Source organism: Rutidosis leptorrhynchoides, chromosome 11 (genome assembly GCF_046630445.1).
Source record: "Rutidosis leptorrhynchoides isolate AG116_Rl617_1_P2 chromosome 11, CSIRO_AGI_Rlap_v1, whole genome shotgun sequence".
NCBI classification, from domain to species: Eukaryota; Viridiplantae; Streptophyta; class Magnoliopsida; order Asterales; family Asteraceae; genus Rutidosis; species Rutidosis leptorrhynchoides.
The window spans coordinates 101,977,100-101,990,101 of NC_092343.1; positions in this window are offsets into that span (position 1 = coordinate 101,977,100).

Genomic DNA, 13,002 nt, shown 5'->3' on the forward strand with positions numbered 1-13,002 from the left:
GGGCGGTGGAATTTTTGTTAAGACTCCACGTTGGTCTTGATGGTTTTTATTCATTTTAGATCCCATTTCATTTTATAACAACACACATGCACATACCACTTCACCCTTTAATCCTTTGATCTTTTAAGTCTCTAATTATAATCAAAAAGTGAATCTGACGAGCTGGGCAAATAAGATGAAGGTAACATGAGTATGAATTGTACAACTTTATCTTATTATAAATTAAATGGGGTTTTATGAGTTTTTATATATAAAACCCTAGATTAACACTTGATATTTGATTATGTGATAATTACTTGCTGAAATTAATTGTTCTTATAGTTTGGGTTCTGAATCATATTGTTGTTGTCTCACAAACTCAATCAAGTATTTGATTTTGATTAGTTTGTTTGATTAAATGGGTTTTAAGGATTATGACAACTAATAGGAGTAATGATCAAATCTTATGGTTTGATGTGTATATGCTTAAGATAGTGATTATAGTTTGGTTATGATACAAGTATGATTCGGCTATACTTGATTTGTGTTAAATTTGTATAAATAGTGAGTTAAATTTTAGGGTTCATGTTAGTATAAATTGATATTGGTACTTTAATCCAATATCTTGTGTATAAGTTTTAGATCTTAGTGATTTTGGTTAAGGAATACGTGTATATATGTTTGGTGTGTTTCCTTTTGCTTTGATTGAGACCAAGAACCTTGAAATCGAGCTTTTGGGCATAAAATCACCAAATCAGCGAAGCTGATGGTGATACAGTGCCGCTCAAAAAATTGTGCCCGAGAAACAGTGCTCGAAACCCTAGTGCTCAAAAAGTTCATACTGCTCGAGAACCTATTGCTCAAAAACATTGTATTGCTCGAAAACATGGTTGTACTCGAGAATAGTGCTCGAAAACCTTTGATGCTCGAGAACCTTATGGTGCTCGAAAACCTTGTCTGTTGTGTGAATATTTCTGTTGGATATGAAACCAGCGTTTCAACACTTGGATATATTATTAACTTGGGATATTTTGTGATTCTCAGGTGATAAAGTGGAAGTGAAGACTCAGTAATATAAGACCACTTAGTTTTGCTGGTATTGGTGAGTGGGACTATCCTTTCGGATATTGTTATATAGTGCTAAGGCAGTGTAGTGTCTTGTGCTATGATTAGTGATATGCTCCCAGTGACCAGTGATATGTATGATTAGATTGTGCCTTTAGTCAGTGACCAGTTACTGTGATATTATGTGATTATGTGTACACTCAGTGATCCTGTCGAGGTGTTGTGTGCGATGGAAGGGGTCAACCATTCCTAGCGGGGTGTCTTGTACGATAGGAATTGGGTTGGGTTCTTGTGTTACTGATGTGGTGGTATAGTGTGAATGACGAGTGCCTCACGTCTGGAAGACTATACCAGTGTTTCAGTATTAAGGACTATCGGTAAACTCTAGCCCGATCAACTAGTAGTTAATTGCCCGGCCAGGCCACCGGTCCTCTTGTGATCATTTATGTGCTAGTGACCTAGTAGCCTGTGACTTGTGACCTTAAGTTGTGCTTAGAGCTTATAGTGATATCCTATTTGATATTTCCATTCATTTAGCGGTGCACTAATTCCCCCACAGTGTCCTTTCCCTGCAGGTGACGTACAACATATTTTGGGATGGGTGTGGCAAGGATTGAAGTGATGTTTGACACACTTGATAACTCTGATGTTTCGCATAAACTGCTTTATATTATAGTCTGTAATTAAGTAACACCCATGTTTTATATAATTATATATAATGTGCATTCAATATATATGTGATGAGTATTAAAAAAAATCTAGGGTGTTAAAACATGGTATCAGAGCATAGGTTTGGTAGCATGTACACGTGAGTGTCATGTTCCTAAACCCCCAGTTGTGTCAAACATATCAGTGGGGAAAGGGATAAGTGAATGTAGGTGCCATGTGATTAGATAATTATGGTTAGTGATAAGTACTAACGGATTATCTACTAAGCTGTTGTGTGAGATGTTGTGATAAGACAGGTATGACGATCGATCAAATCCTGCGGATGCCCCATTGACCCTCAGCATTGTCAAAGCTCTATTGGATGATTTCAGAATAGAGTGTGACTAGTCAATATTATATGAGATGGAATGGCGACAACTGGAACAAGTCTTGATGACAATAGCTTCAGTGATGAGATACTAGTGTTACGGCGGGGTCAGGGGTGCGGGTGAGATCGATGTGTTGATAGATAAGAAGATGTCTTCTTATTTAAAAAGGTACGTCCTTGTTACATTATTGTAATTGTTAGTGTACCTTTTGATTGTGAATAAATGTCTATCTATGTTTGTTATATATTGTGCTTAACTGAGACCAGTTGTGACGTGATTGCTTCTTCCTAATAAGGTTGAAGTAGCCAGTGGTTTGACGGCTTTAGTCACAACAGCTGTGTCTGAAGCTATTAGTGACATTATTGGGATTTATTCCCCTTGTTTGGTTGTCATGTTTTTTGTGATTGCCATGTTCTGTGAAACTAATCAGATGTGATGTGTTAGATATGTGAGATTTATTGGTTTTGTACTGCATATGATACTGCATGTTTGTTATGCTCAACTGAATATAATGATATGCATAGTCTGATAAGAATGTGTTAGGACTATGTGAAGTGAATGTCATGTTTCTTATGGCTTGTCAGATATGATGCATGTGACATGATTTGCCATGCTCTTTATGATTTATTTGTAATACAAATTGCATGTGACTTGTCTCTTGTATTTGACTTGGTACAGTGATATGCATGATTCTATAAGACTGCGTAGGCCTTTTATAAGATATATTCCTTTTGCTTGATTAGTGGATCAACTGTAGTGGCCTTTAGGGATTAGGGTTGGATACTAGTCCACATGTGTATGATGATGGACTTGAACCCTGTGATCTGTAGAGATATTATATGTGATTTGCATGTATGTAGATCATGACTGAACTTTCAAGTGTGATAATTGCTCTACTATTTTGATATGCTTGATTGGACTAGTAGTGTAAGATTTATAGTGTAATGACCCGAAATTTTTGACCAAATTATACTTATGAGATTAATATTTACATAAATTAAACCATACCAACATGATAAGCAATCCAAATTGTTGAGACTTGTGTTTTTGAAAAGAGTTTTACACAACGTTTGACCGTCCAATATGACCGATGATATCACGAACTATATAACATACGATAATTATATGTTTGTGTATATATATGTATTTATATATATTTAACATGATCTAAGGATGGTTTAACATCTCATTGTGTACTAATGACAATGAGTTATAAGTATATTTTGAAACTACTAACTTAAGTTTTTAAAACGATAACTATACGTAACATTCTTTGATATATATACTTATAATCTATAATGCTTATACATGTATTGTATATATAATATATTTAATCACTTTTTAAGGACTTAAATACATAAAACAATATAATTATATTCACAAAAGATAGCTATATTTGAATTCTCGTTCCGTTTCCTCAAGATTTCTATACGTATATCTAGGGTATATGTACCCGTATCATACCCAGCTTCTATACGTATTTACTATTGGTATATACACATAAAATCAACATCCTAATCAATATTATTACTGCCCTAGATATGAGGTAACTAGAATTTGTCAAGTAGTATGAATTATTAGTAAGAAAACAAAATTAGGAATCCTTTTCTTTCTTTATAAACTAAAAACGTTTTTATAAATGAACACCATTTCTTCACTCCATTTTCTCATACCTACACCCTCATTTCTCTCTCAAAATAATCCTAACTTCATACTTGATCATCTCCAAGCATTTTCCCCATCATTTAGCTTCAATTACAAGCCTTAAACACCATAAGAAAACTCTTTCAAGAACATATCAAAATAACCACCCATTTAAAGAAGTTTACTTCCAACCTTTTGATCTAACTCCACCACTCTTTGATTCCAAGATTTTTTCTTATCTTTTGCAGTAACTTTGTCCAAGTAACTTGAGGTAGTAACCTTGTTCATAATCTTATTCAATTCATATTCATATAGCTATCTTATTTTGTGGTATAAAATTTTAACAACAAGAACATAGTTTGAATGATTTCAAACTTGTTCGCAAAATAAATAGATCCTTCTAACTTGACTTTTAAAACACTTCAAGACCTGTAATATATCATAATGATATGCTAACCTAACAAGATATAACTTGGTTTTACAAAGAACATCTTAAAAACTGAATCTACATCGCCGGAGTGCAACCGGGGGCTGTTTTGGGTTGGATAATTAAAAACTATCTTGAACTTTGAATTGGAAGTTCATGTTCTTGAAAAATGATATTTCTTATGAATATGTTAACACATAAAAATTTCATGGTTTAACTCAAAGTGTAAGTATTTGTAGAAAAATGATCATTAAATGTTGTTTTTATGATGGAAAATGATCACTTTCATAAGTTTCACCAAATTTTGACCTATAACCTATGATTTCGAATACAAACTAAGGTATTTTCAGTTCATATTCTTAAAATTTGACTCGATCCAAGGAAGTGGCAAGTTGAACCAACAAAAACGGAGTTGTAATGAAGAAACTACGACTAAAACAAGATTGGGTATCCGAAGCTAGTTTACCTACGAAAATATTTGGAGAAAAAGTAAATTAATCATATCTTTTCTAATTAATATGATATTTTATATATAATTACTTATGATTTGATTTTATATATTTCAGGACCACCCGTAAACAACACGAGAAGATTAATCATAAGACTTCATGATTGTACGCAACACGTCATTTGACAACACGGTACTTTATGTACGCAACACGTCACTTGACAACATGGTACCATGGGTCGAGATTAATTCTGATCAATACGAATACGATGGGGTCTTTATTTATTTTATTTAAGCAACTAATTGTAGACCACTAACATCGGACTGCTAACTACGGACTAAGAAAATATTAAAAGTATTAAAAGTATATATATATATATGTAACGATTACTTAAAAAGAAAATATGTTGATATATTATATATATGGTTAGGTTCTTGATATCTATCGGAGACCAAGTCGAATTAAATACCTTCAAGGCAAAAGTGAGTTTCATTTGCTCCCTTTTTAATTGCTTTTGCAATATATATTTTTGGGCTGAGAATACATGCGCTGCTTTTATAAATGTTTACAAAATAGACACAAGTACTTAAAAATATATTCTACGTTGAGTTGTACCACTGGCATATTTCCCTATAGCTTGGTAACTACTATTTACATGGGTATTGTAAACGCGAATCCTGTTAATAGATCTATCGGGCCTGACAACCCCAACCGGACTGGACGACCAGTATTCAACGGTTGCACAGTACTTCATTTTGGTGACTACACTTGGTACGGTGTAGTGAGATTTCATAATAAAGGGAATATGCGACGTTGATTAAATGTTAAGTATGGTTACCAAGTGCTCAACCACTTAGAATGCTTTACATACACTTGCGAGTGTATTATGTTTATGATTATGAAATCTTGTGGTCTATTAACATATTGAAATGATTGTTATGATAAACCTATGAACTCACCAACCTTTTGGTTGACACTTTAAAGCATGTTTATTCTCAGGTACGAATTAAGTCTTCCGCTGTGCATTTGCTCAATATAAGGACATTACTTGGAGCCGATCATCGCAATGAGACCAAATGTTGATGACTTCGTCCAGGTGGATTAGGACGGGTCCTTTCAGTTGGTATCAGAGCGGTGGTCGTAGCGAACCAAGTCTTGCATTAGTGTGTCTAACTAGTAGTTGTTAGGATGCATTAATGAGTCTGAACTTCGACCGTGTCTACATGTCAAAAGTTTTGCTTATCATTTCTAGTCGAAAATCATCTGCTTATCATCCTTAGGAAATTACCTGCTTATCATTCATAAGGCTAGACACGTTTTACTGTATTTACTGCATTGATAGTTTATAGATGAATTCTTATCTTAGCATATATGTTATTGCGAACTTTGACTGATACCTTTTCAAAGATTCTCCGTAATTTACGGGATTTTGGTATTATATATACATATGTAAATTATGTATTGAAGAGTACCAAATCTAACTCCTATAATCTATTCCATACCAAAAATTCATTTTCCCCATTATACAAGATGGATTCCGCATCTAGTTCGAATTCTTCAGATTCTGACAGTTATGCCGATATGGATTTCCATTCGGGCTCCGAAAGCAGCTTCACCGGAATGGATCAACCAATTTCCCATCATCTATTCTGGATGAATTGGGGATGGGTTCATAATATACTAAATCACTGGAGACAAGAAGAAGGTGATCCATTCCATCCACCAAATTACCCTCTTGGCGATGAACCTGAAGCACTTACCGGCGAACCTATTCGAAACACCATTTTCGCTCTCATTTATACAGTATCTCGTCACAATTATATACTATCCCATATTACAAATCTTGTTCATTCACTCGCTCCAACCGCCAATCATCCCGGTGTACTAGAAGAAGTTAACGAGCTTCGCGCTCGCGTGACGGCTTTGGAGAACATGGTGCGAAGGTTGCAAACACCAGCAGCAGCACCAGCAGCATAATCAGCACCACCATCAATAACATCAACAATACCATCATCACCACTAACAAACAACATCCGCATCACACGTCTCGACATCATAATCTGTCCCACAAACATCAACATCATACGCACCATAGATACCAAAGAGTACCAACAATAATGAACGATGAAGTATTGATCCATAACTTCATTGATATTCTGCGAAGAATTTGTAGTTTCAAAAAGTTTTAGAGATTTCTTATTCTAGCTCAAACCAAAAAGCAAATGAGATTAATATCATATTAACTCATTAAATTTATGATTTCATCTGAAGAAAATATATATGTATATATGTTTTCATAAAGATTGTAATTAAAAGTTCTTTTGTACAAAATATTAATGGTGAAATTTTTTTTAACGGGTAGGTAATACCCGAGGAACAATTAGATTTCATCTTAATAAGTTACATTGTACATTCGTCGAAGTTGATTCAACAGTCATTTACTATCCTACTTACAACCACTGATATACGTATTCGTTCACCGCAGAATAACCATTTTCATTCAATTTCATATTTGGATTTTGACTTCCCAGAATCCAACACGTGGCATATGAAGAAAACATATGACAAAATAAAATCTGTTAGAAACAAACAAATTAACTATGAAAAATTTTGTTAAGAATCCACGCTAACTGTTCCAGCTAACTGTTCCTAGCTAACTGATTACATTTTATTTATCGCAGTTTATTTATCGCAATTTAATTATCGCACTTTTATTTATCGTCATTTAATTTCTGTAATTATTTTACGCACTTTAAATATCGGGACACGTATACAATGTTTTGACATATCATATCGACGCATCTATATATATTATTTGGAATCACCATAGACACTCTATATGCAGTAATGATCGAGTTCTCTATACAGGGTTGAGGTTGATTCTACAATAATATATATAGTTTGAGTTGTGATTGAGTCTGAGACGTATACGGGTCACGACACGTATTAATTAATTCGTATATTATATATTAAACTATATATGAATTATTGGACTGTTACTGTGGACTATCGACTGTGGACTAATGACATTGGACAATTAAAATGAATTAAAATATTGATTATAACATATGAAACTAAACATTTCTTCAAGATTGCCACTTGATTTCATCTTAAACCTCATTGTATCTCGACGATTACAATCAGCGTTTAAATCTATCATGATTCTTAAAAACACCTCAATCGAGAGGATAAACCAACCGCACTTCATCTACGGAAGAAAAGATTGATGCATATAGTTATGCACCTGAAAAACCCTCGGAAACTGAGTAAACGTTTGACACGTATCTGTTCTAGTTCCTTTGACATTGTTATTACCGAAGATCGTTTTGCAATCCCTTTCCAAAGTAGCTAATTTTGTCATAGCTCCAGCAAGTCAACTCCGACTTTTCATCCGAAACAACTTTATTATAACCGCGATATATATGCGTACTCTTTATTGTTACTGGGGAACCTTTTATATTCCAAAATATTACCATCAGCGATTAATAATTCTAAAAACACAATTCTCCTGAAACTACTTCGGTTTGATAACCGATGACCCAGATCAGTTAACTTTGAAAATGCTGATGAAGCAGCATGTTGTAGATGATCTTAATGGCCAAAAGTTTGATGATAAAGAAAGAAGTGTTTGGAACGCTCGATAGAAAATTTAGTACCGAAAAGCGGATTATGCGAAACTATGAAGAAAGCCGTGGACAAATCACAAAGAATAAGTTTGCCTTCAAAGAATCCAAATGATTATGTGCCTGCTGAAATCGTTAGCAAACATCTTATTTCTCATTCTAAACCTTCACAGACAAATCTTCTTCATCATCCATTGATATTAGAAATTCTAAGATATTCTCGTATGTTCTATTATAAATATCCTCCATATTTCTGGCGATATTTTCACAACTATTCTTATCTGAGATCATTTATCTCTCCGTAATATCTGCAACATAAAAGAAACTGTGTTAGTTTCTAAATTCTGAAACCTTCGAGTTTAAAATATGAATGTTTTGAAGTAGTGTTGAGAACTGAAGCATGGATTAGTATAATATAATGACACTTGATCAACGTCATTATATTACAGTAAGTCATGCTGAGTTTCTAATGAAGCATGATGATTCACAGTACCGTCATCATGTGCCATTTACACGACTCTTACATTATATCTAATCTCTAAACATATCAAGAGAATATTTTTCTGGATGACTCGGTCTTCTCCAGGGTATTCTGGTAATTTAACAAATCAAAATCGTTCTATTACCATTTTCTTCTTAGAGCATTAGCTATGTTCATTCTGAATTTCATATCTACGAATTCCGGACCATTACTCGCTTGACTCGAAGTCGGAAAGAGAAAACGAAAGCATGAAGCTCCGAAAAATAATGAAGAATATAAACTCCGATAATAACCCCGAAATTACAAACCGTGTATATCAATGCAGATAGCAATATAGAGACACTGGAGAATTAGAAACACTATAAATACAAGAGTATAGTAGAAGTAAATAGATTCTTCTGGTGGTAGATGAAAAAGAAGAATGACAGATATAAAAGTTAGGAGTATATCAAGAATCAGGACTGGATGGAGCATATTGATGAATGCTTTAAAGTAAGAAACAAGGGAGAAAGAATAGAAGGTGTGAGTCGTGGAAAATAAGGAAACAAAGGGGTGAATTTATCGTGAAATATCCGACAGAGCAATCGAAACAGATTATTGCATATAATCAAAGAAGATCCTGATTTCCTTAATCACCAAAAAACCAAATCTTATTACGTAAGATTCTCTTTAAATCCCTTAAATCCCGGAAATCAATCATAACTACGTCATCGGTTAAGATGAATATATTTTACTCATCTCACTCTTTTACGATAGTCTCATTTATATTCTTCGCATAATCGAATCGTTTTATCTACATTACTCAATGATGATAAAACTCCATTATCACCTTATATTTGTCATGAAAACCTTCTTATTGTTATCCATAACAACCTCTATCAAATTTCGGGGACGAAATTCCTTTAACAGGTAGGTACTGTAATGACCCGAAATTTTCGACCAAATTATACTTATGAGATTAATATTTACATAAATTAAACCATACCAACATGATAAGCAATCCAAATTGTTGAGACTTGTGTTTTTGAAAAGAGTTTTACACAACGTTTGACCGTCCAATATGACCGATGATATCACGAACTATATAACATACGATAATTATATGTTTATGTATATATATGTATTTATATATATTTAACATGATCTAAGGATGGTTTAACATCTCATTGTGTACTAATGACAATGAGTTATAAGTATATTTTGAAACTACTAACTTAAATTTTTAAAACGATAACTATACGTAACATTCTTTGATATATATACTTATAATCTATAATGCTTATACATGTATTGTATATATAATGTATTTAATCACTTTTTAAGGACTTAAATACATAAAACAATATAATTATATTCACAAAAGATAGCTATATTTGAATTCTCATTCCGTTTCCTCAAGATTTCTATACGTATATCTAGGGTATATGTACCCGTATCATACCCAGCTTCTATACGTATTTATTATTGGTATATACACATCAAATCAACATCCTAATCAACATTATTACTGCCCTAGATATGAGGTAACTAGAATTTGTCAAGTAGTATGAATTATTAGTAAGAAAACAAAATTAGGAATCCTTTTCTTTCTTTATAAACTAAAAACATTTTTATAAATGAACACCATTTCTTCACTCCATTTTCTCATACCTACACCCTCATTTCTCTCTCAAAATAATCCTAACTTCATACTTGATCATCTCCAAGCATTTTCCCCATCATTTAGCTTCAATTACAAGCCTTAAACACCATAAGAAAACTCTTTCAAGAACATATCAAAATAACCACCCATTTGAAGAAGTTTACTTCCAACCTTTTGATCTAACTCCACCACTCTTTGATTCCAAGATTTTTTCTTATCTTTTGCAGTAACTTTATCCAAGTAACTTGAGGTAGTAACCTTGTTCATAATCTTATTCAATTCATATTCATATAGCTATCTTATTTTGTGGTATAAAATTTTAACAACAAGAACATAGTTTGAATGATTTCAAACTTGTTCGCAAAATAAATAGATCCTTCTAACTTGACTTTTAAAACACTTCAAGACCTGTAATATATCATAATGATATGCTAACCTAACAAGATATAACTTGGTTTTACAAAGAACATCTTAAAAACTGAATCTACGTCGTCGGAGTGCAACCGGGGGCTGTTTTGGGTTGGATAATTAAAAACTATCTTGAACTTTGAATTGGAAGTTCATGTTCTGGAAAAATGATATTTCTTATGAATATGTTAACACATAAAAATTTCATGGTTTAACTCAAAGTGTAAGTATTTGTAGAAAAATGATCATTAAATGTTATTTTTATGATGGAAAATGATCACTTTCATAAGTTTCACCAAATTTTGACCTATAACCTATGATTTCGAATACAAACTAAGGTATTTTCAGTTCATATTCTTAAAATTTGACTCGATCCAAGGAAGTGGCAAGTTGAACCAACAAAAACGGAGTTGTAATGAAGAAACTACGACTAAAACAAGATTGGGTATCCGAAGCTAGTTTAGCTACGAAAATATTTGGAGAAAAAGTAAATTAATCATATCTTTTCTAATTAATATGATATTTTATATATAATTACTTATGATTTGATTTTATATATTTCAGGACCACTCGTAAACAACACGAGAAGATTAATCATAAGACTTCATGATTGTACGCAACACGTCATTTGACAACACGGTACTTTATGTACGCAACACGTCACTTGACAACATGGTACCATGGGTCGAGATTAATTCTGATCAATACGAATACGATGGGGTCTTTATTTATTTTATTTAAGCAACTAATTGTAGACCACTAACATCGGACTGCTAACTACGGACTAAGAAAATATTAAAAGTATTAAAAGTATATATATATATATATATATATATATATATATATATATATATATATATATATATATATATATATATATATATATATATATATATATATGTAACGATTACTTAAAAAGAAAATATGTTGATATATTATATATATGGTTAGGTTCTTGATATCTATCGGAGACCAAGTCGAATTAAATACCTTCAAGGCAAAAGTGAGTTTCATTTGCTCCCTTTTTAATTGCTTTTGCAATATATATTTTTGGGCTGAGAATACATGCGCTGCTTTTATAAATGTTTACAAAATAGACACAAGTACTTAAAAATATATTCTACGTTGAGTTGTACCACTGGCATATTTCCCTGTAGCTTGGTAACTACTATTTACATGGGTATTGTAAACGCGAATCCTGTTGATAGATCTATCGGGCCTGACAACCCCAACCGGACTGGACGACCAGTATTCAACGGTTGCACAGTACTTCGTTTTGGTGACTACACTTGGTACGGTGTAGTGAGATTTCATAATAAAGGGAATATGCGACGTTGATTAAATGTTAAGTATGGTTACCAAGTGCTCAACCACTTAGAATGCTTTACATACACTTGCGAGTGTATTATGTTTATGATTATGAAATCTTGTGGTCTATTAACATATTGAAATGATTGTTATGATAAACCTATGAACTCATCAACCTTTTGGTTGACACTTTAAAGCATGTTTATTCTCAGGTACGAATTAAGTCTTCCGCTGTGCATTTGCTCAATATAAGGACATTACTTGGAGCCGATCATCGCAATGGGACCAAATGTTGATGACTTCGTCCAGGTGGATTAGGACGGGTCCTTTCATATAGTGGTTCCTTAAGGAATTATTTTTTTCTGGACCCTCGTGACTTTTTGGTGACCAGTAGAAAGGAATTGTTAGTAGTGCTCCCTGTGTTGTCTTTAAAAGATAGGGAAACCTTTGACCTGAGTAATGATTGATATCGGGTATATGTTATGACATGAATATAGAGTCGAGTTAGTGTTTGGAATTGTGACTAGTGTATCATTAAGATAGAATGATATGACTTAAAAAATTCCTATGCTTGGATGGCCATGTGACATCTTCACTTGATGGTTGTAACCTTCGGAAATTGGACTGGAAATGCCCAGACTATTATTGCCTTGCAAGTGACGTGACATCAGTAAACTGGATTTAGACTAATGTGATATGTTGTTTGTGATAACTAAATAAGACTTAGTTAGATAACCATGTGCGAAGAATTCATGATGGTTGATAGCATGTGACTAATGAGACTAATTTACAAGTGATAAAATATAATTTTCCTATTACCGATGCTTAATAGGAAATTATGTGCCATGAAAAGTGTAAACCATATAGGATTTTCCTTATCGAGTAACTCAGAATAAGGGTATGATTTAGAAGAATATACTCGCGTCTGGCCAACGAAAG